Below are 24,257 nucleotides of genomic sequence, written 5' to 3'. Positions count from 1 at the left end.
ACAGATAGGGAGCCTATGACAGGCCAAAGTATAGATACCAACAAAGTCCAACTAGGTGAATGAATGAGTTTTATTGGGGTTACTTATAGGAGTAAGAGTTAAATGTCGCAAGAGCAGAAATGAGCCAAAGACAGCAGCCTCACAAGAGCGCACCCCAGCATGAGTGACAGCTCATGAAAGCTGAGAACCTGGAACACACTTCAGGTTCAACAGGTTGAAGAGTGTCCCTTCCAAGTGACTCAGTTGGTCTAATCCTCTTCCAGGCAGCTTGAATAGTTTCTACAGGCAAAGAAGGAGCAACCTTTCTTCTCTCATGTCCTTCATACAGCCTTCCAGCAGAGGGTGTGACCAAGATTAAAGATGGGTCTTACTACCTCAAAAGAACTGGATTAAAACTGTATCTTCTCATTTGGGTGATGTTGGCATGTGCACTTAGTGCCAGCACTTGAGAAATAGAGGCAGGTGGATTGCTGTGAGTCTGAAACCAGTCTGATCTAAAGAATAGGTTCCAGGACAGCCAAGGCTAAATAGAGAAATTTTGTCTCTAAAAAAACAAAAATAAATGAAAGAGAGGGAGAGAGAGAGGGAGAGAGGGAGAGAGAGAGAGAGAGAGAGAGAGAGAGAGAGAGAGAGAGAGAGGTGTTTTTTCTCACCTCAAAAGATCTGGATCAGAAATGGCTCTTCCTACTTCAAATGATTTAGCTAAGAATTTATTTGAATTTTATTCATTATAGGTGTAGTCAAGTTGACAACCAAGCATAGCCATCACAAGTAGCATTCTGACTGGAGCAATATGGAAACTCAATATAACATACATATATATATACATATATATATATATATATATATATATATATATATAATTTTAATTTTATCTTTTAAAAACTGTATATCTTGTTAACTAGTTGGTTGGGTTGTTTGGCTTGTTTTTTAGTTTCTTTAGTTCTTTGACTACATATATTTTCAGATGTACAGCAACAAAAGTGTTCTCCTATCTTGCAGGATGGTACTTCATTTCATTAGCAATTTTCTCTGCAATAAACAGGCTGAGGAAGAAATTAGGGAAAAAACGCCCTTCACAATAGTCACAAATAATATAAAATACCTTAGTGTGACTCTAACCAAGCAAATGAAAGATCTGTATGACAAGAACTTCAAGTCTCTGAAGAAAGAAATCGAAGACGCTCTCAGAAGATGGAAAGATAGTCCATGTTCATGGATCGGCAGGATTAATATAGTAAAAATGGCCATCTTGCCAAAAGCAATCTACAGATTCAATGCAATCCCCATCAAAATCCCAACTCAAATAACCCTATTAATAAATGGTTGTATAATGCTAAACAAAGAATTCTCAACTGAAGAATACCAAATGGCTGAGAAGCAACTAAAGAAATGTTCAGCATCCTTAGTCATCATGGAAATGCAAATCAAAACAACCCTGAGATTCCACCTCACACCAGTCAAAATGGCTAAGATCAAAAACTCAGTAACAGCAGATGCTGGCTAGGACATGGAAAAAGAGGAACACTCCTCCGTTGTTAGTGGGATTGCAACCTGGTACAACCACTCTGGAAATCAGTCTGGCAGTTTCTCAGAAAATTGGGCATAGTATTATTACCTGAGGACCCAGCTATACCACTCCTGAGCATATACCCAAAAGGTTCTCCAACATATAACAAGGACACATGCTCCACTATGTTCATAGCAGTCTTATTTATAATAGCCAGAAGCTGGAAACAACCCAAATGTCCCTCAACAGAGGAGTGGATACAGAAAATGTGATACACTTACACAATGGAGTACTACTCAGCTATTAAAAGCAAGGAATTCATGAAATTCTTAGGCCAATGGATGGAACTAGAAAATATTATCCTGAATGAGGTAACCCAATCACAAAAGAACACACATGGTATGCACTCACTGATAACTGGATATTAGCCAAAAAGCTCAAAATACCCAAGATACAACTCACAGACCACATGAAGCTCAAAAAGAAGGAAGACCAAAGTGTGGGTGCTTCGGTCCTCCTTAGAAAGGGGAACAAAATACTCACGGGAGCAAATACAGAGACAAAGTGTGGAGCAGAGACTGAAGGAAAGAATGCCCTACCTGGGTATCCATTCCATAAACAGTCACCAAACCCAGACACTATTGTAGACGCAAAGAAGTGCATGCTGACAAGAGCCTGATATAGCTGTCTCCTGAGAGACTCTGCCAGAGTCTGACAAATACAGAGGCAGATGCTTGCAGCCAACCATTGGACTGAGCACAGGATCCCCAATGGAGTCCCCAATGGAGGAGTTAGAGAAAGGACTGAAGGTGCTCAAGGGGTTTGCAACCTCATAGGAAGAATAATATCAATCAACCAGACCCCCCCAGAGCTCCCAGGGACACAACCACCAACCAAAGAGTACACATTAAAGGACCCATGGCTCCAGCCGCATATGTAGCAGACGATGGCCTTGTTGGGCATCAAATGGGAAGGGAGGCCCTTGGTCCTGTGAAAGCTTGATGCCCCAGTGTAGGGAAATTCCAAGTCAGTGAAGAAGGAGTGGGTGGAGGGTGGAGGAACACCTTCATAGAAGCATGGGAGGGGGAATGGGATAAGGGGTTTCTGGGGTAGGGGAACCTGGAAAGAGAATAACATTTGAAATGTAAATAAAGAAAATATCCAATAAAAACAAAATATAAATAAAGAAAATATCCAATTTACAAAAAAAGTTTAATTTTTTTTCTTTGCTGTAGAAAATCTTTTAAATCTCACTAAGGTTAGGTGGTAGGGACAGATGAATTATCCTTCACATGAGAACTTCAGTAAGAGAGCTATTAGTGTCACAGGAACAACAGTCAAAACAGTACAGGATGCTTCCAGATCAAAAGGGACTTCAGCCACACCAGACAAAGCAAAGTGTCCAACCTTAAATGCTTCTGACAGAGAGGGTGGGTTGTTCAATGAGTTGGCATGCTTCATTAATAAGTGAGCTACCAACATCAGTCAGGTTGCAAGGCAACAGAGAAAATGGCAGGTATTTGGCCATCATGAGAGCTATAAATGGAAAAACTTGGGGCTCACATCAGCTCTTTGCAACCAGTGCAGTGTAGACAAAGGCTGCTAGACATGTAGCCAGAGCCAGAAGGCAGCCGCTTCTGTGGTCTAACCTGTCTAATGTTAGGATCATTTCCTTGGCAACTGGAGTCTCATTCAGGCGCTTATAATTATACCTTGAAGTGTTTGTCTGAATTGTTTCTCTAAGAATATCAGAGTTTCAGATCTTGCATTAAGACCTTGGTCCATTTAGTTTATTTTTTTTTCAGAGTGAGAAATATGAGTCTAGTTTCAATCTTCAACACATAGATACCCAGCTTTCTCAGGACCATTTGTTGAAGAAGCTGTCTTTCCAATGATCTGGCAGTTATATTTGTGTGAGTTTATTCTGTTTCACTGGTTTATTTGTCTGTTCTTTGTCAGCAACCCCTTCACTGGGTCACTTCAGCTTTTCAGTAATTTTCTTATGCTCTCTAAGTAATTTGAGTATTTTATGCGTTCCAAGATTTTTTTCTTCACTGTATTGAAATTACTCTTGCATATTCTGAAGTTTTTGTTATGCTTTGTTTTTTGTTTTCTTAACATTTAAATATACAGTCCAGCAGCCCTGGGGTATCTCAGTAGGTCCTCATACAAATCATTTTACCCTCTAGACAAGGACATCTTTGAGGTACCATTACCAGGTTCTTGAATAGAGGTAAAGAGAGTTTAAAAACAAACAAACACAAACACAAAAACAAAAAACCCTTAAGTGAGTTAACTAGCAAATGATGGAGCTTAATTTCAAACTCATGATGATCCAATTCCAAAATACATGACTCATACATGGTTTCCTTGCTTTGAATATGAGAGCAAATAATAGCAAGAATTACTGTAGCAGCTTGTCTGTTGTTATAGATAGTAGCTCCAAAAGAATTATTCAGAAGTGGAAGAGAACAGCACAAATTTCATGTTAATTTTCCCTTCTAACACTTTTCAAAATATATATAATGCTTTTTTTTTTTTAGTTTCCTGGGTGAATTTCATTTTAAAACTAAGTTAAATTCAAATATGGTCATTGGTAAATGCGATCAAATTATGCTTAAATCAGTAACTACATGGATATATTTTCACACAGGGACAGTAGCAAAGTAAGCTGTTCTTTACTCCTCTGTTCAATTATTAGGACAAGAACTTGCCGTGTTGGAGTCCATTTGAACGATAGTCTGTTAAGTTTGCACAGTGTGGAAAATAATTTTCTCCAACAAATTTGGGTCAATAATTTTTCTTGAAATTGGATAAAGCAGCATGATAGTCAAGATGAAGAATGAAACCAGCTTGCCCAAGCTTAGTTTTCCCAAGCATAATATAATATAATACTGTGCTGGCTAGTTTTATGTCAACTTGTTATAAGTTAAAGTCATCTGAGAGGAGAGAACCTCAGCTGAGAAAATACCTCCATAAGATCAGACCGTAGGCAAGTCTGTAGAGTACTTTCTCAATTACTGATTGATTCGGGGACAGCCCATTGTGGGTGGTGCCATGCTTGGAATGGTGGTCCTGGGTTTTGTAGAAAAGCAGACTGAGCAAGCCATGAGGAGCAAGCCAGTAAGAGCAAGTAGCCCTCCTCCATGGCTTCTGCATCAGCTCCCACCTCCATGTTTGAACATCTGTTTGAATTCCTGTTCTGACTTCCTTTAGTGATAGAGACCATCACATGGATGTGTAAGTAAAATAAACCCCTTCCTCTCCAAGTTGCTTTTGGTCATGATGCTTCATCACAGCAATAGTTAACCTTACTAAAAAAAATATCCATCTGTTTTCAGTGTTGTATTACACATGTGAGTGCAAAATCACCAATTCTATCAAATTCTGCTTTCACTCCATTTTTCTTCTTTTGCCTGACAGTGATAAAACTAGCTCCTTCCACATTAATAGGGGGTTATTCGACCTCCATCCACAGTGATTAAGACAGAACATTTCCTACTGTGTTTCATTTACCTGACTCCCTCAAGAGTTACCCCAGCCTTTCATTATTAGTTTAAATGTCATAAAAACATAACCCTTCCAGCTTAAACAGCCAAGAGCTATTATTACTCTTTTCCCCAACAAGAGAAACTTGATCTCATGTCTACACTCATCATATCCTGCAGGATAGCAGGCTTATCATTGAATTTGTAAGTAGATAGATTTCATGCTTTTATTTGATAAAGAAAGCAACATCTTTACCCAATGTCTTAATAGAAAGCCCAGGAGAAAAAGAAGTAAAGAAAAGAAGGAAAACACACTTTCACCCTTGATTTTTCTGGAATTTGACATTTGGCTGGAGATGGAGAAAGTGATAGATGCTAATATATGGCAGGTGTTGCTCTATTATTATCAATTACCGTATGCTAATATTCTAGAGACATTAGATAAGTTAATTAAATGTAGTGAAAATACATAAAGAATGGTAATAGTCAAACTTTCAAATAAAACCTCATCAAAGATGACAAAACATTGTTTTATTTACTGCTAATTTTTTATTTTAAGTAACATGTTTTAATCATAAAGATTCAAAAATAGATAAGTCAAAATTTTAACATCATTCCTCACCTTAAAGCTATTTATAATTTTTAGAGATATGAATCTATAGCACTTTAAAATGCACAAGTTATTTCAGATGAAATTAATGACTAGAAATATTAGTTTAAGAATCTACAGAAGACCTGACTATGCGAAACAACATAGCTGCAAAGGGACTCAGTATGCAGTTTCTTGACTAAGAAAGTCAAACTCATAAGCAACAATCTCCAGTTTATCTAAAAGGCTTAACTGAGTGATCACAACATAGAAGCAATACATGAAAAGGTGTTGAACATTGTCAGACACCGTGTAAATGCAAGTTAAAATGCTTTGAGATTCTATCTCACCCAATCTGAATAGCCACCAGCCAGAAAGATAGTGTCTGGTGAGGATACGAAAGAACGTTCTCCATTGCTGGTGGCAATGTAACCAAGGCAGCTAATGTGGACAAGTTTCAAAAAAGTTAAAAGTTGACCACTGTGTAATATACTTTTAACACTCTTGAGTGTATGCCCAAAGGATTCTAAGTCAGCATACCCCACCGATAACTGTACATCCTCATTCTCAGCTTCACTATTCATGAAAGCCAGGATGTTGAATGAGTCTGACATGATATAGGAAATGCCTGTGTATATTTAGATCTACCTTCTACATATAAAATAAAACATGGAACATTTGTCTTCCCCCCTCTCATTACCCTCTCTTATTCCCTCTCCCCCAACTCTTTGTCCCAAATAGTGTCTCTCTTCCTCTAATGTCTAGATTCTGCATAGGAGAGGAAACTTGTAATATTCATCTTTCTACGTCTAGCTTATCTTGCTTAATGTAACAATCTTCACCTTTGACTCAATTTCATGCTTCTGTATAGATAATTAAAACTCAATTGTGGATGTGTACCGTTTTATGTCTGCATTCATTTGTTGGTGGATATCTTGGTTGGTTCCCATTGTGATAACCTATTGTGAATGGTGCCATGATAAAATAAACATGACCATGCAAGGGTCCTTCTGGTGTGTTAAATTTGTTTCCTTCAGCCATGTACCCAAGAACGAGATTGCTGGGTTTTGAGTTGTGGTTGTTTGAAGGTGAGAGTTGAAGTTTTATTCTGTTTATTTTTTAAAGGAACCTGAATATCAATCTCTATAGTGGCTGTAGTAATTTACATTCTCATTAGCAATGTATATAGGTCTTCCTTCTTCATATCCTTGACAGCCTTTGTTGCTTTTTTATGTCCTGATGATAGTCACTGTCACTGAAATGTGTGGATTTTTAATGCAGTTTTGATCTGAATTTCCAAGTTAGCTATGGTAAAGGACAGGGTTTTTTTTCCATTCTTTGCATCTATTTAGCACTATCTAGTCAATGCTTTTATTAATTGGATTGATGTTCTCTTTTTAGTTCTTTGAATATTCTAGATATTAAGTCCCTTTCAGGTATTTGTCCAACAATGATTTTTCTCCATTCTGTGGTTTATCTCTCTGTCAGTTACTTCATTTGTTGTGCAGAGTCCTTTTACCTTCATGCAATACCATTGGTGGATGCATGCTTGTATTTCTTGAGCCACTACAGCCTGACTCCGAAAGTCCTTACCTGTGCCCATATCGTAAGATGTTCCACTAATCTTTACTCTAATAGTATCAGCTTCAGGTCTTACACTCAGGGTCAGGACTTTAACCATATGTAGAGATGGCGTTTGTGTATTGTGAAAGGTAAGTATCTAGTTACTTTCTTCTACGTGCATGTATCCAGTTTTCTCAGCACCACTGTTGAGGATGCCTTTTCTCAAGTAAGAATCTTTTCTCAAAAATGAGATGAAAATACTTGCCTAGATTTTGATATGGGTCTTCTACTCTTGGCTTTTGGTCTACACATTAGTTCACAGGGAAATGTGTGTGTGGTATTGTGTTACAATCTCTTCTGTGCCATAATTTGAAATAAGGTATAACTATACCTCCAGGATTTATCTTTTTGTTCATAGCTGATTTGATTATCTGAGGCCTTTTACGTTTCTATATGCACCTCATTTAGAGCTATTTCTTCTATTTCTGTGAAGAATATCATTGGACTTTTCATGGAGATTACAGTGAATCTGTAGATCACTTTTGGTAATATAGCCATTTTTACCTTATTAGTTTTTCTAATCCATGACAATGGTGAGTTCTCAACCTGAAGATCACAACAACCCTTTTGGGGTTGAAGGATTTTTTCTCAGGGGTTACATAGTAAATATTCTGCATATCAGATATTTACATTATGATTCATCACAGTAGCAAAATTACAATTATAAAGTAGAAAAATAACAATTTTGTGATGGAGGGGTCAACACAACATTCGGAACTGTATTAAAGGGTTGCAGCATTAGGAAAGCTGAGAAACACTGTTGTAGAGTCTTTATATTTCTTTGTTGGGTTTTTTAATTTTTACTATAGAAACCATTCCTGTTTTTGTAAAATAACTCCAAATATTTTCTCTAAGGTTATTCTACATAAGATTGTTTTCTTGATTTCTTTCTCATCATGTTTGTTCTTAGTGCATTAAAAAGTTATTGGTATTTGTATGTGTCCTTCTACTTTGATAAAGTATTTATCAGATCTAATAATTCCCTGGAAGAGTCCTTGGAGTCTTTAAATTAGAGGGCTGGGTCATCTGCATAAAGTGATGCTTTTTCTCTCTCCTTTCCTATCTTTATATATTTTATTTCTTTCTCTTACCTTATTGCGTTTGCTGAAACTTCAGACTCCATATCCAATAGAAGAAGAGACAGTGGGTGTTCTTACTATAATGTTGATTTTAAAGAAAATACTTTCAGTTTTTCTCCATCTAGTATAATGTTGACTTTAGATTTACTGTATATATCTTTTATTATGTTATCATGCTTCTCCTATTTCCAGATTTTTCAGCGATTTTTATCATGAGATACAGAAACTTTTCAAAGGCATTTTCTGAATGTTTTGAGACAATTGTGTAATTTCTTTCCCAAGTGTATTTGTGTGTACTATTACATTTGATGGTTTGTATCTATTGAACTCCCGTGCATCCTGCAATGCCAATCATCCCATAAAGTGTTCATTTTAACGTGCTGTTGAATTTGATTTGTATTCCATTGAGAATGTTATATCTGTATTCAACAAAGAAAGTCCCTCATAGCTTTGTTTTAAGATAGCAAATGAAATTCTGTAACTTACAAGCTCTAACAAGACATTCATACCCAGTACTGGTAGAGAAGAAAATTCAAATTAGCCTAACAACCATAGGTGACCAATTAAAAACAGGAACAAAATAGGAAAACTCAGACACTAAAGAAATGAAAGAATAATAAGAATGGCTAAGTCAGAATAGAGAGGTGTGATGGGGTGGGGGAGATATTCTACAGTCTGTGGTACTGCTTCAGCTATACCCTTGGAAGGGTGTAGCTCCAAATGGTAAGAATCTCTGCTTTTTCAAGACAGTTTAACTTGGGGACTGAGATATACTTTTTAAATTGAGAACACACCCAGGCCCAAAACTGTTAAACAACACTAAATTACCCCAAATTACCTTATTATTTGTAGTTGCATGACCTTAACATGAGTGGCATTTTAAATCACAAGTTTTCAGTGTAGTCAGACCTGTAAATGTTCTACTTCTGTTGTTGAACTCATGATTGTTGATACTTGCAAGAAAGACATTTGGAAATATGTACAGCAAAATTGGTGTGATTGTGTGTGTGTGTGTGTGTTTGTTTGTATCATTTCTATAAGTGCTAGTCACAGTTAGTAATTCTCTATCTTTGAACTAAAAATTCAGTCACATTTCTCAAGGGTAATAAACATAGCACACAAGAGAACTTTCTGCTTCTGGATTTCACAAGGTAAAAATAATCAATTAGATTTTCTTCAATAAATGTACTAGAGAGATGTATTGACCCATAACATGTTAGATACCAAGATTATGGTGTCTTATGTAAAACCTCCTCCTTTCTCAATTCTGAAACTAAGTTAGCTTCCCATTCCTGGAGCTAAGCACTCCATAACATAAGAGTACTTCTATTTCTCAAGATAGCTGAAAGTTCCAAGTTGTCACTTAATGTCACACCCCTTAGTTTAAAGATGTGAAGAAACTCTTAAGATCCTCCAGAGAGCACCACTCTCCCATCACCTACAAGTTCTCCAAACACCACTGTTTAAAGACATTTATAGAAAATCCACTACAAAAGAATGGTTAGTTATACAATTTGTCATTAATGAGGCGTTCCATCATCAAGCAATATTCAGTCACTCTCTAGAGTTCAGGAAAGTGGGGCTACAGCTTCAATCTTTTAAACAAGACTTGATCTTTCTGGCTATGAGTCCCTGGCTGCAAGCTGCAGGAGGTCCCAGCTACTAACAGCCCCATGAGCATATGAAGGACATTCATCACTCCAGAGACTCCATGAGGTTTGTGAGGTATGGTACAGAAACTAGGACAAGGCTAATATATGGCAGCAGGATGTATTTATAAATTTCAAAAATATAATATTATACTTTACTTATGCTTACAAAGCATACTTAAGAGACAAGCAAAATCTGAAGAAAACACACTTCTTTATGCTACACTTGTGATTGTTACATACACTATTGAACTTTTTCTTAGCCTATGTGATTAGAGTTTTTCTCTCTGCAATTTCCAGCATTTCATATTGATCAAAGTAAACCTGACATAGAAATTATTTTAATGACTTTATGCATCAAGCTTAGATGTCAAATTGGTATGTCAAAATCTCTTAGCTGGCATTTTCCTTCAGAAACAAATTGAAAGTAGGGAAAGAGAAAAAAACATGAAAATTCAGTCTTGACTGATACTAATAAATATTTTTAAAGCCAACTTCAACACAAATGAAGAAGGATTCCTTTGGGGTAAAAAACATATGCCAAAATGAGAAGGTACAAAAGACAGAAGCCACTTTCCAAAAAGGAATGAAAATAAAGTGTGACATCAGTAGCCTAAGGGAGGGTGTGGAGGAACTGTGGCTATAGCTCTCCTACCGTGTCTAAGTTTATGAGCATCTTCACTGAAATTATTAGATCAGGATAAAAAGGAAACTAGGAGAAGAGAAAGACAATGAATTACTTTAGCCAGAGTTCTGAGGGCCAAAGGCTGAGCCCTGCCATCTTCAACGGGCTGTCTCATCAGTCATGCTCAAAAAGCCAATTAAAATGATGAGTAACAGTAAAATACAGTGAAAGGAAAATGTTTTATTGTGGCCGAAGTGGGAGAAGGGAAAAGTAATGTGGTCCAGTTGATCTTCAAATTTTATCTTCAGGCCACTGATGTGAGATTTAACTTTAAATAGAGCGAACAAGATGGGTGTGTAACTAAGTAACTAAGTAGTTCTTTTTTTTTTTTTTTTTAAGCCGTGGCTGTTCTGGAATTCACTCTGTAGATCAGGCTGGCCTCAAACTCAGAAAGCCACCTGCCTCTGCCTCCCAAGTGCTGGGATTAAAGGCATGCAGCACCACTACCCAGAAACTAAGTAGTTCTTATGAAGGTGTGGACCCTCCCTCCCCATCATTCATTCATCCTTTTGTCCTCTTTGTCTTGTAAAATGATCTGAAAATTTATTAGAGCTGGAGAAATCCCTCCCTGGGAAACTACTTCCTTCAGCTGTCACCAGCCTTCAGTTTTTTCTCCTAGCTTGAGATTCCTGATGTATCCAATTCTTCCCGGATCATTGTCTGGAACATCTAGTAGCCGAGAGAGGAGCACAAATCTCCCTCTTTAGAATATTTTCACTCCTCCTATCATAGTCACAATTTCAGAAAAATTTACAATATAGCACACTGTTATCCCATTTATATTAAATTAAATACATTGGGAAAATAGAACATGCTGGAAAGAACTTTAATAATTCTCTCATCTGACTAAGACTGGATCCACTAAAGAAACAAAATAATTCTCATTCTTTCCTCTTCTCAGTATTCAGTCTCAAAACTCATATCTGCAAGACAGAAGACTAAAGAACATAACTACACCTAGACAGATTTTTATCATGATCTATCCTCAACCCTGACATAAAATCATTTACTAATTATTATGTAAGTGTTGGACAAATTTACCCATTCAAAATCATTAATTTCCCTTTAAAAGTCTCTCCCTCTCCCTCTCCCTCCCCCCCTCCCTCTCCCTCTCCCTCTCCCTCCCCCTCTCCATCTCCATCTCCATCTCCCTCATTTTCTCCCTCTCTCACCTTCTCTACCTTACAAGCAAATATTTATGAATCTTCAGATATTGATAGGTTATTGGACAATGTCACCCCCCTCGTGTTAGGGGTATGTGTGTGTGTGCGCACCCGCGTGCGTATTAGATTTGTGTGACTATGATAAAACACCTGACATAAACAACATAAGGAGAAAGTCTACTTGGGATTGTGGTTGTAAACGTCTCAGTCCATGGGCATTGGTTCGATTAGTTCTGGGTCCACAGTGAGGCCAAGCATCCACGGTGGGAACATATGGCAGGAGCCACTTACCTCATGACAGACAGAAAGCAAAGAGTTAGTAAGGAACAGCGAATATAGGTGTGATTAGCAACTGCATGTCCCCATGATCTGTCTCCTCCAGCCATAAACAACCCTCCTAAAGCTTCACAAATTATCAGCAGAGGACTGAGTCCTTGTGATGGTTTAAATAGAAATGGCCCTCATAGTCTCAAATATTTGAATGCTTAATGATTGGTGCTACTTGAGAGAGATTGGGAGGTATGGTCTTGGAGGAGCTGTGCCCTTGTTGGAAGAAGTGAATCACCGGGGTAGTTTTTGGGGGTTTAAAAACACCAACTTAGTCTCAGTGTCCTCTCTCTCTCTCTCTCTCTCTCTCTCTCTCTCTCTCTCTCTCTCTCTCTCTCTCTCTCTCTCTCTTGTTGCCTGTAGAATTCTCAGTTACTCTGCTTACTTTGATGCTTCCCCCAACAATGACAATGAATGTTTAAATCTCTGAACTGTAAGCAACCCCCAATAAAATGCTTTCATTTATGAGTTGCTGTGATTGTGGTATCTCTTCACAGCAATAGAATATTGACTAAGACAGTGTTGCACATGTGAGTCTATGGGGAAATTTCAGGTACAGACCATAATATCTCCATGAACATTTATTAATTAAATACATTTGTGGGTTTTCCTATTAATGCATTCTTAGTTAAGCATACAAACCTTCAGAGGATTAAGAAACCAACCTTCCTTATCTTTACAACATCTATAATCCCAAATGTTGGCAAGTAAAAGTAAGACAAAGAGCTCACATATCCACACAACTTTATAGAACTCTACTAAATCCACCATAATGGTATATACCTAATCTCAGAACATTTGGACAGTTCAGGCAAAAAGATCACATTTTGAACTATATAGTTACCCCATCTCTAAAAACAAAACAAACAAATAAATAAATAAACACCCCTATTGGTGGGAGGGGGGTTGTAAAAGAGATTTTTCTGACACCAAAACTGAATGTTGTCCCTCCTCTGTACTGTTTATTCTGAAATACTTATCATAAAACAATTCTAATCATTAAAAAGTAAGTGATAACTGAAATGATAACAAGTAATAACCTAGAGAAGTTAAAAAAAATTTAATGGCTGCCTGCTGGTCTTTTCTTCTCTATCTGTTCCCCAGATCCCAGCCATCCCACTCTCTGCAGCAGAACACCTGTACCAGCCTTCCCTTTTGCCCTTGTTTCTATAGCTGGTGGATCTCACAGATTGTCCTCTTCTAACCTTCCTCAGTTGCTATGGCCCAGTCCCCAACCTGAGCAGGTACACCCTGAAAACCTAAGGTCCACTCCTGTCAGGGACACAAGTAGGATGACAGAGGATTCACACCTCTCCTTCTGCTTCTCCAGACCCAGTCTGTCCAGTCTCCTCTCCAGCTCTATAACAGGAAACCTGCTGTATCCTCCCTTTCCCCTCTACCCCATCCCCAAAGAATCACAAAGATCTTCTTCCATAACCTTCCTGTCCCCAACTCATCCCATTATACCAGCCTTCAACCCCAGTAGCATTCACTGGAAATACACCAGATGAGCAGGCCAGAAAAAGATATAAGCAAACCGATGACCTTCATAACTCCTTCCTCTCTTCCAAATCCAAGTCCTCTGTCTTATCTATAGTGTTACAACAAAATGCCAGTTGCCACTTTCATTCCTCCTTCCCACATCTCCTATGGATTCCACATCCATCCTGTCCTAAGCATCTGCCCCACCTGGTCAGTCCCAACTCATGCAGGAACCTCCTGCTACCTACGTGTCACACCTGCCAGAAAACCAGGTAGACTTCCTGCTGGTCTTCTCCCTCTGTTCCTCCAGAACCAATCCCTCAGTCTCATTCCAAGCTCTGCAGCAGAACCTGTCGCACCCTTCCTTGCTCCCATGTTCCCATCACTTGTGGATTCCATGGATCTGCCCATTCTAACATCTCTAGCTATCTGTAGACCTCCCTCTCTCTTTCTGTTCCTCTAGTCTATATCCAACCCCAATTCTATCCCCAGTGCTATAAGCACATCCTCTGGAGTGACATTTCTTAGTTGTCTAATATCTGTCTCCCACTATTCCGAGAAGATAAAATAAGCAGATGCTCATTGAACACTCTGCTCTCCTGTGAACCCCCTCAGACCACTAGCCTATCCTCATTTATAAGTGTTAGCTACCAATGCCAGGAAACACATTTTACCTGGAACCACAAGTGGCCAAAACTATATGTTGCCCACACACAAAAAAAATCTCCTACCAAGCAACACACACCCATCATATTCTCAGAAATTTCAGAGGAAAAGCAGAAACTAAAGATCAAAACACCCACCCAACAAAGATAAATCCAGAGTTCAATACCAAGACACATAATCATGCCAATTCCAGATGCCTAGACACCAGCATAAAAACACAATCAATAACAGGTATGGTAATATGTCTCTAGTAGAGCCCAGCTATACTGCCACAGCAGGTTCTAAATATTCCAACACATCAGAAGCACAAGAAAAAGACATGAAAATTGCCTATATGAAGATGATAGAGTTCCTTAAAGCAGAAATTCATAAAACCCTTAAAGAAATGCAGGAAAACACAAACAGTGGAAGGAAACAAGTAAAACGGTTCAAGATCTGAAAATGGAAATAAAATCAATAAAGAAAACAAAAACTGAAGAACTTTTAGAATATATATAGGAACTACAGAGGTAAGCTTGACCAACAGGATACAACAGATGGAAGGAAGAATCTCAGATGCTGAACATATGACAGAAGAAATGGATACACCACTCAAAGAAAATGTTAAATGAAAAAAAAAAAACCCTCCTAGCACAAAACATCCAGAAAATATGGGCTACTATGGAAAGATAAAACATAAGAATAACAGAAATAAAGAAAGGAGAAAAATATCAGCTCAAAGGCCCCAGGAAATATATTCAACAAAATCATAGAAGAAAATTTTTCTTACCTAAAGAAAAGGGTGTCTATAAAGGTACAAGAAAGATACAAACATGAAATAGATTGGACCAGAAAAGAAAGTCTCCTTGCTACATATAAATTTAAAAACTAAGCATACAGAATAAAGGAAGAATATTAAAAGCCACAAGGGAAAAGGACCAGGTATCATATAAACATAGACCTTTGAGTCTAGGGAGCAGAGGGTTGGGGGAGTGCAGGAGTAGGATAACTCCCCCTACAGTGGGCCTATAGTTTTGGTATCCCTGTGCCCCTACCTTTGCCCCACTGAAGGAGGTTATGTAGCCCAGTAGCTAGGTTAAACTTTCTCTCTTTCCCTTATAAAGTCATGTCCAGCAGCACCTGGAATTTCTTTTTATGCTAATGAGACATTCCCAGCTGGACCCTTCCAATGATGTACACTCACACTGATATCCCCCACCCACCCCACAAAGGTTTAAATAGCTTTTGTTTCTACAATTACAATAAGGTGTCTCACTGACACCTGTCTCCTGAGAGTCTGTTCTCATTGGGCTCACTAGCCACCTGAGGTCTCCATTCCTCTGCAGTTCCTGTTTTGCTTCCCCACTCAGGATCCACCAGTTACTACAGTGGATCAGTCAGACCGATATAAGCTGGGAAGCATAGCCTGAATAATACAGGCTTATTGGAATCACATCTGATTTCTCAATTTCAGACTTTAAAATCAGGAGGGCCTGGACAAATTACTATCCCCAGCAAAATTTTTTAATCACCATAGATAGAAAAAAATGAGATACTTAATGATAAAGCCAAATTTAAACAATGTCTGTACACAAACCCAGCCATGTGTAAAGTACTAGAAGAAATACTCCAACAAAAAGTTAACTACCACCATGAAAACACAGAAAATAAATACTCTCAGACCAGCAAAATCAAAAGATGAGAAACACACACACTCACGAACATTCACTACTGTCATCAACATCAGGATCAGCAACAACAACAAAATAACAATAACAATCAATCATTGGTCATTGACGTATCTCAATATCTATAGTTTCAATTCCCCATTAAAAAGACATGGAATAACAGAATGGGTGCAAAATGAAGACCCATACATCTACTGCATCAAGGAACACATCTCAACATTGAAAATAGGTATTACTTCAGGAAAACAGATATTTTAAACAATCAGACCTAAAAGGCAATCTGGTGTAGCCGTTTTAATATGTAAATGGAGAAATATTGAAACTAACAAACATTATAAACCAAATGGGCCTAAAAGATTTTTACAGAACATTTCACACACACACACACACACACACACACACACACACACACACGGACACAAAATACCTTTTTCTTTGTGCTTCATTGAATTTTCTTCCAAACTAACCACGTACTCAGACACAAATCAAGTGTCAACATATACAATTTCCTACATCCTATCAGGCCACCAATGATTAAAGCAAGCTATCAACAACACCAGAAAGAACAGAAAGTTTACAAGCTCATAGAAACTAGAAAACTCTCCACTAAATAAGAGATGGGTTAAGACAGAAATAAAGAAAGACAGAAAGGCTTTCTATAATTTGATGAAAATGAATACACAAACTTTTGGGGCACAATGAAAGTGGTACTAAGAGGTAATTTCATAGCATTAAGTGCCTACATTAAAAAAAAAAAGACAAAACAAAACAAAGCAAAACACCTGGGGAGATCTCATACTAGCAACTTAACAATATACCTAAAAATTCTAGAAGAAAAAGAAATAATCAAATTCAAGAGGAATAGAAGGCAAGAAATAATTAAACTCAGGGTTAAAACCAATACAATAGAAACAGAAAGAACAATACAAATAATCAATGAAACAAAGAATTGATTCTTTAAGAAAACCAACAAGATAGACAAATCCTTATCTATTTGACAGAGAGAGAATATTTAGATTAACAAGATCAGAAGCATAACAACAGACACTGGTCAAATCCAGAGAATCATAAGGATATACTTTAAAACCTGTATTCCACCAAATTAAAAATAACTAACAGAAATGGATGATTTTCTCAATAGGTACAATTTATCAAAGTAAAATCAGATCAGATAAGCAATTTAAATAAACTTATAATCCCTAGTGTAAAGCAACAGTCATTAAAATCTCCTAGCCAAAACAATTCAAGGACCAGGTGCTTTGAACACAGAATTCTACTGCATTTTAAAGAAGAATTAACACCAATACTCCTCAAATAATTTCACTAAATAAAAACAGAAAGAACATTGTCCAATTTATTTTATAAAGCAACAATTATTGTGATACTCAAAACAAATTAAGACCAAACAAAGAGAATTAAAAATCAAATCCCCTTATGTAAATAGATGCAAAAATATTCAATAAAATACTTGCTAAATGAATCCAAAAACACATCAAAATGATCATCCAACGTAATGAAGTCGGCTTCATCCGAGAGATGTAGGGATAGCTTAATATATGAAAATCAATAGGGCATGATTCCGTCCTGCATGCCTGTTCTGTGGAACAGCAGGCAGTTGCTTTCCATCTGGCTTCTCCCACACCAAAGTTCACACCTCCACCTCATGGAAGACTTGATGGACATGGACATGAGCCCTCTCAGACCTTAGAACTACCTTTTCAGTTGTAAACTAAAGGCTGACAAAGACTATCACTTTAAAGTGGATAATGATGAAAATGAGCACCAGTTATTGAGAAAGGTCAGTTTAGGAGCAGAGGTAAAAGATGAATTAAACATCGTAGAGACAGAAGCAATGAACTATGGAGGCAGTGCAATTAAAGTAACACTGACAACTTTGAAAATGTCTGCACAACCAACAGTTTCCCTTGGGGGCTTTGAAATTACACCACCTGTGGTCTTAAGGTTGAAGTGTGGCTCAGGGCCTGTGCACATTAGTGGACAGCACCTACTAGCTGTAGAGGAAAATGCAGAGTCAGAAGATGAAGAGGATGTCTCTTGGCCATGTTTGGAAAGTGATCTGCTCCTGGAGGTGGTAACAAGGTTCCACAGAAAAAAAGTAAAACTTGATGAAGATGAAGAGGACAATGATGATGAAGATGAGGATGATGAAGAAGATGATGATTTTGATGAAGAGGAAACTGAAGAAAAAGTTCCAGTGAAGAAATCTGTATGAGATACCCCTGCCAAAAATGCACAAAAATCAAACCAAAATGGAAAAGACTTAAAACCATCAACACCAAGATCAAAGGGTCAAGAGTCCTTCAAAAAACAGGAAAAAAACCCTAAAACATCAAAAGGACCTAGTTCTGTAGAAGACATTAAGGCAAAAATGCAAGTAAGTGTAGAAAACTGTGGTTCTCTTCCCAAAGTGGAAGCCAAGTTCATTTATTATGTGAAGAACTGTTTCTAGATGATTGACCAGGAGGCTATTTGAGATCTCTGGCAGTGGAGGAAGTCTCTTTAAGAAAATGATTTATCCCTCACCTGATCCTTTTGGCTGGGGCAGACACCTAGCTGGACTGCTCCTGTGGAGACACCGTATCCTGAGCCATCCTAGAGGAGCCACTGCACTCAGAGCAGCGAACACCTTACCCTGAGCCATTCTAGAGGATTCACTCCACTCAGAGAAGTGAACACCTAGCTGGTCTGCTCCTGTGAAGACACCATATCCTGAACCATCCTAGAGGAACCACTGTACTCAGAGCACCAGGATTTCAGGATCCCAGAGGCAGCCTGAGTCCCAGCAGTTCTTCCACCCAGGAACTCACGATCACAGAGACATCTGGACTCTGTGGAGTTCTGACACAACCAAGATAACTGGAAAGACAGGCTCCAGTCAGAGACAGTGAGTGCAGGTAGCACTAGAGTTAACCGGATAGTGAAAGTCAAGTGGAAGGACATAAACAACAGAAACCAAAGTTACTTGGCATCATCAGAACCCAGTTCTCCAGCCACAGCAAGCCCCGGACACCCCATCACACCAGAAAAGCAGGATTCAGAATTAAAATCACTTCTCATGATGATAATAGAGGACTTTAAGAGGGATATAAATAACTCCCTTAAAGAAGTACAGGAGAACACAGGTAAACAGGTAGAATCCATTAAAGAGGAAACACAAAAATCCATTATAGAAATGCAAGAAAACACAGTCAAACAGGTTAAGGAATTAAACAAAACTATCCAGGATCTAAAAGTGGAAGTAGAAACAATAAAGAAATCTCAAAGGGAGACTACCCTGGAAATAGAAAACCTAGGAAAGAAATCAGGAGTCGTAGGCACAAGCATCACCAACAGAACACAAAAGATAGAAGAGAGAATCTCATGTGCAGAAGATACCATGGAAAATGTTGACACAACTGTCAAAGAAAATGTAAACTACAAAAGCTCCTAACCTGAAACATCCAGGAAATCCAGGACACAATGAGAAGACCAAACCTAAGGATAATAGGTATAGATGAGAGTGAAGATTCCCAACTTAAGGGGCCAGTAAATATCTTCAACAAAATTATAGAGGAAAACTTTCCTAACCAAAAGAACGAGATGCCCATAAACATACAAGAAGCCTACAGAACACCAAATAGTCTAGACCAGAAAAGAAATACCTCCTATCACATAATAATAAAAACATTAAATGCACAAAACAAAGAAAAAATACTAAAAGCAGTAAGGCAAAGGTCAAGTAACATATAAAGGCAGACCTATAAGAATTACACCAGACTTCTCACCAGAGACTATAAAAGCCAGAAGAGCCTGGACTGATATCATAGAGACCCTAAGAGAACACAAATGCCATCCCATACTACTATACCCAGCAAAACAATCACTATAAATGGAAAAACCAAGATATTCCATGACAAAACAAAATTTGTACAATATCTTCCCACAAACCCAGTATTTCAAAGGATAATTGATGGAAAATGCCAACACAAAGAAGGAAACTACAACCTAGAGAAAGCAAGAAAGTAGTCTTCCAAAACCCCAAAAGAAGATAGCTATGCAAACATAATTGCACCTCTAATAACAAAAATAACAGGAAGCCACAATCATTTTTCCTTAATATCTCTTAACATCAATAGACTCAATTCTACAATAAAACAGACACAGACTATCAGATTGGGTACACAAACAGGACCCAGAATTTAGCTGCATACAGGAAATGTACCTCAGTGACAAAGACAGACACTATCTCAGAGTAAAAGGATGGAAAACAAACTTCCAAGCAAATGGTCCCAAGAGACAAGCTGGAGGAGCCATTCTAATATCAAATAAAATCAACTTCAATCAAAAGTAATCAAAAAAGATGAGGAAGGATACTTCATACTCATCAAAGGAAAAATCTACCAAGATGAATTCTCAATTCTGAACATCTATGCTCCAAATGTAAGGACACCCACATACATAAAAGAAACTTTACTAAAGCTCAAAGCACACATTGCACCTCACACAATAATAGTGGGGGATTTCAACACCCCATTCTCAGCAATGGACAGATCATTGAAACAGAAACTAAACAGAGACACATTGAAATTAACAGAAGTTATGAAACAAATGGATTTAACAGATATCTGTAGAACCTTTCATCCTAAAACAAAAGAATATACCTTTTTCTCAGCACCTCATGGTACCTTCTCCAAAATAGACCATATAATTGGTCACAAAACAAGCCTCAACAGGTACAAAAAGATTGAAATAATCCCTTGCATTCTATCAGATCACCACAAACTAAGGCTGGTCTTTAATAATGACATAACCAATGGAAAACACACATGCACATGGAAACTGAACAACTCTCTACTCAATGATGACTTGGTCAAGGAAGAAATAAAGAAAAAAATTAAAGATGTTTTAGAATTTAATGAAAATGAGGACACATCATACCAAAGCTTGTGAGACTCCATGAAAGCAGTGCTAAGAGGAAAACTCATAACTCTAAGTACCTACAAAAAGAAACTGGAGGGAGAATACATTAACAACTTGACAGCACACCTGAAAGCTCTAGAACAAAAAGAAACAAATATACCCAGAGGAGTAGATGGCAGGAAATAATCAAACTCAGGGTTGAAATCAACCAAATAGAAACAGAGAACTATACAAAATATCAACAAAACCAGGATCTGGTTCTTTGAGAAAATCAACAAGATAGATAAATCCTTAGCCAGATTAACCAGAAGGCAAGAGACAGTATCCAAATTAATAAAATCAGAACTGAAAAGGAAGACATGACAACATAATTTGAGGAAATTTAAAAAAAATCATCAGATCCTACTACAAAGGCCTATACTCAACAAAACTGGAAAGTCTGGATGAAATAGACAATTTCCTAGACTGATTCCAGGTACCAAAGTTAAATCAGGAGAAAATAAAACATCTAAACAGTCTCATAACCCCTAAGGAAACAGCAGCAATCATTCAAAGACTCCCCACCAAAAAAGCCCTGGACCAGATGGTTTTAGTGCTGAATTCTATCAGACCTTCAAGGAAGACCTAATACCAATTCTCTTCAAATTATTCCACAAAATAGAAACAGAAGGAACACTACCCAATTGGTTCTATGAAGCTACAATCACACTCACGCCCAAACCACACAAAGACCCAACAAAAAAAGAGAACTTCAGACCAATCACCCTTATGAATATCGATGCAAAAATACTCAATCAAATTCTCAAAAACTGAATCCAAAAACACATCAAAACAATCATCCATCATGATCAAGTAGGTTTTATCCCAGGAATGCAGGGATGGTTCAATATTCGGAAATACATAAATCTAATCCACTTTACAAACAAATAGAAATCAAAAAAACTACATGATCATCTCACTAGATGCTGAGAAAGCATTTGACAAAATTCAACATCCCTTCATGATAAAAGTCTTGGAAAGATCAGAAATTCAAGACCCATACCTAAACATGCTAAAAGCAATATACAGCAAACCAGTAGCCAACATCAAACTAAATGCAGAGAAACTTGAAGCAATCCCACTAAGATCAGGGACTAGACAAGGCTGCCCACTCTCTCCCTATCTATTCAATATAGTACTGGAAGTCCTAGCCAGAACAATTAGACAACAAAAAGAAGTCAAGGGGATACAAAGAGGAAAGGAAGAAGTCAAAATATCACTATTTGCAGATGATAAACTTAAGTATAGTTAAGTATACTTAAGTGACGCCAAAACTTCCACCAGAGAACACCTAAACCTGATAAACAACTTCATCAAAGTATCTGGCTATAAAATAAACTCAAACAAATCATTAGCCTTTCTCTACTTGAAAGATAAACAGGCTGAAAAAGAAATTATGGAAATTACACCCTTCACAATAGTCACAAATAATATAAAATACCTTGGTGTGAGTCTAACCAAGAAAGTGAAAGACCTGTATGACAAGAACTTCAAGTCTCTGAAGAAAGAAATCGAAGAAGATCTCAGAAGATGGAAAGATCTCCCAGGCTCATGGATTGGCAGGATTAATATAATAAAAATGGCCATCTTGCCAAAAGCAATCTACAGATTCAATGCAATCTCCATTAAAATACCAACTCAATTTTTCACAGAGTTAGAAAGAGAAATTCTCAAATTTGTTTGGAATAGCAAAAAAAAAAAAAACCAGGATAACAAAAACTATTCTCAACAATAAAAGAATTTCTGGAGGAATCATCATCCCTGACCTCAAGCTGTACTACAGAGCAATAGTGATAAAAACTGCATGGTATTGGTACAGAGACAGGCAGGAAGATCAATGGAATAGAATTAAAGACCCAGAAATAAACCTACACACCTAAGGTCACTTGATCTTTGACAAAGGATCTAAAACTGTCCAGTGGAAAAAGGACAGCATTTTCAACAAATAGTTCTGGTTCAACTGGAGGTCAGCATGTAGAAGAATGCATATCGATCCATTCTTAACTCCTTGTACAAAGCTCAAATCCAAGTAGATCAAACCTCCACATAAAACCAGATACACTGAAACTAATAGAAGAGAAGGTGGGAAAGAACCTCAACTACTTGGGCACACAGGAAAAGTTCCTGAACAGAACATCAATGACTTATGCTCTAAGATCAAGAATTGACAAATGGGAAATTTCTGTAAGACAAAGGACACTATCAAAAGGGCAAAACGGCAACCAACTGATTGGGAAAAGATCTTGACCAATCCCATATTCGATAGAGGGCTAATATTCAATATATACAAAGAACTCAAGAAATTAGACTCCAGACAACCAAATAACCCTATTTAAAAATGGGGTATAGAGCTAAACAAAGAATTCTCAACTGAGGAAGCTCGAATGGCCGAGAAGCACCTAAAGAAATGTTCAGCATCCTTAGTCATCAGGGAAATGCAAATCAAAACAACCCTGAGATTCCACCTCACACCAGTCAGAATGGCGAAGATCAAAAACTCAGGTGATAGTAGATACTGGCAAGGGTATGGAGAAAGAGGAACACTCCTCCATTGTTGGTGGGGTTGCAAGATGGTGCAACCACTCTGGAAAACAGTCTGGTGGTTCCTCAGAAAATGGGACATAGCATTACCTGAGGACCCAGCTATACAACTCCTGGGCATATACCCAGAAGATACTCTAACATATAACAAGGACATATGCTCCACTATGTTCATAACAGCCTTATTTATAATAGACAAAGGCTGGAAAAAACCTAGATGTCCTTCAACAGAAGAATGGATACAAAAAATGTGGTACATTTATATAATGGAATATTATTCAGCTATTAAAAATAATGAATTTGATAAATTCTTAGGTAAATGGAGGGAACTAGAAAATATCATCCTGAGTGAGGTAACCCAATCACAAAAGAACACACATGGTATTCACTCACTGATTGTTGGATATTAGTCCAGAAGCTTGAAATACCCAAGATTCAACTCACAGACCACATGAAGCTCATAAAGAAGGAAGACCAAGTGGGGGTGCTTCGATCCTTCTTAGAAGAAGTAACAAAATACTCAAGGGAGCAAATATGGAGACAAAGTGTGGGTCAGAAACTGAAGGTGGGGCTGTCTGAAGACCATTCCACCTGGGTATCCATCTAAATATGTATTCAATGAAATAAGACCATGGCTGGGCAGTGGTGGCGCATGCCTTTAATCCCAGCACTTGGGAGGCAGAGGCAGGCAGAATTTCTAAGTTCAAGGCCAGTCTGGTCTACAGAGTGAGTTCCAGGAAAGCCAGGGCTATACAGAGAAACCCTCTCTTGAAAAACAAAACAAATTCAAAAAGGAGAGGAAGAGAGAGAGAGAGAGAGAGAGAGAGAG

General features: G+C 37.8%; 1 pseudogene; it reads left to right on the top strand.

Annotated features, from left to right (window-relative positions):
- Positions 1-17,591: 17,591 nt before the first annotated feature.
- Positions 17,592-18,452, top strand: LOC114610394 (annotated as a pseudogene).
- Positions 18,453-24,257: the final 5,805 nt, after the last annotated feature.

Source organism: Grammomys surdaster, unplaced genomic scaffold (genome assembly GCF_004785775.1).
Source record: "Grammomys surdaster isolate TR1022 unplaced genomic scaffold, NIH_TR_1.0 126039, whole genome shotgun sequence".
Taxonomy (NCBI): Eukaryota; Metazoa; Chordata; class Mammalia; order Rodentia; family Muridae; genus Grammomys; species Grammomys surdaster.
The sequence above is the reverse complement of the archived record's forward strand: the minus strand, read 5'-3'. Positions and strand labels throughout refer to the sequence as shown.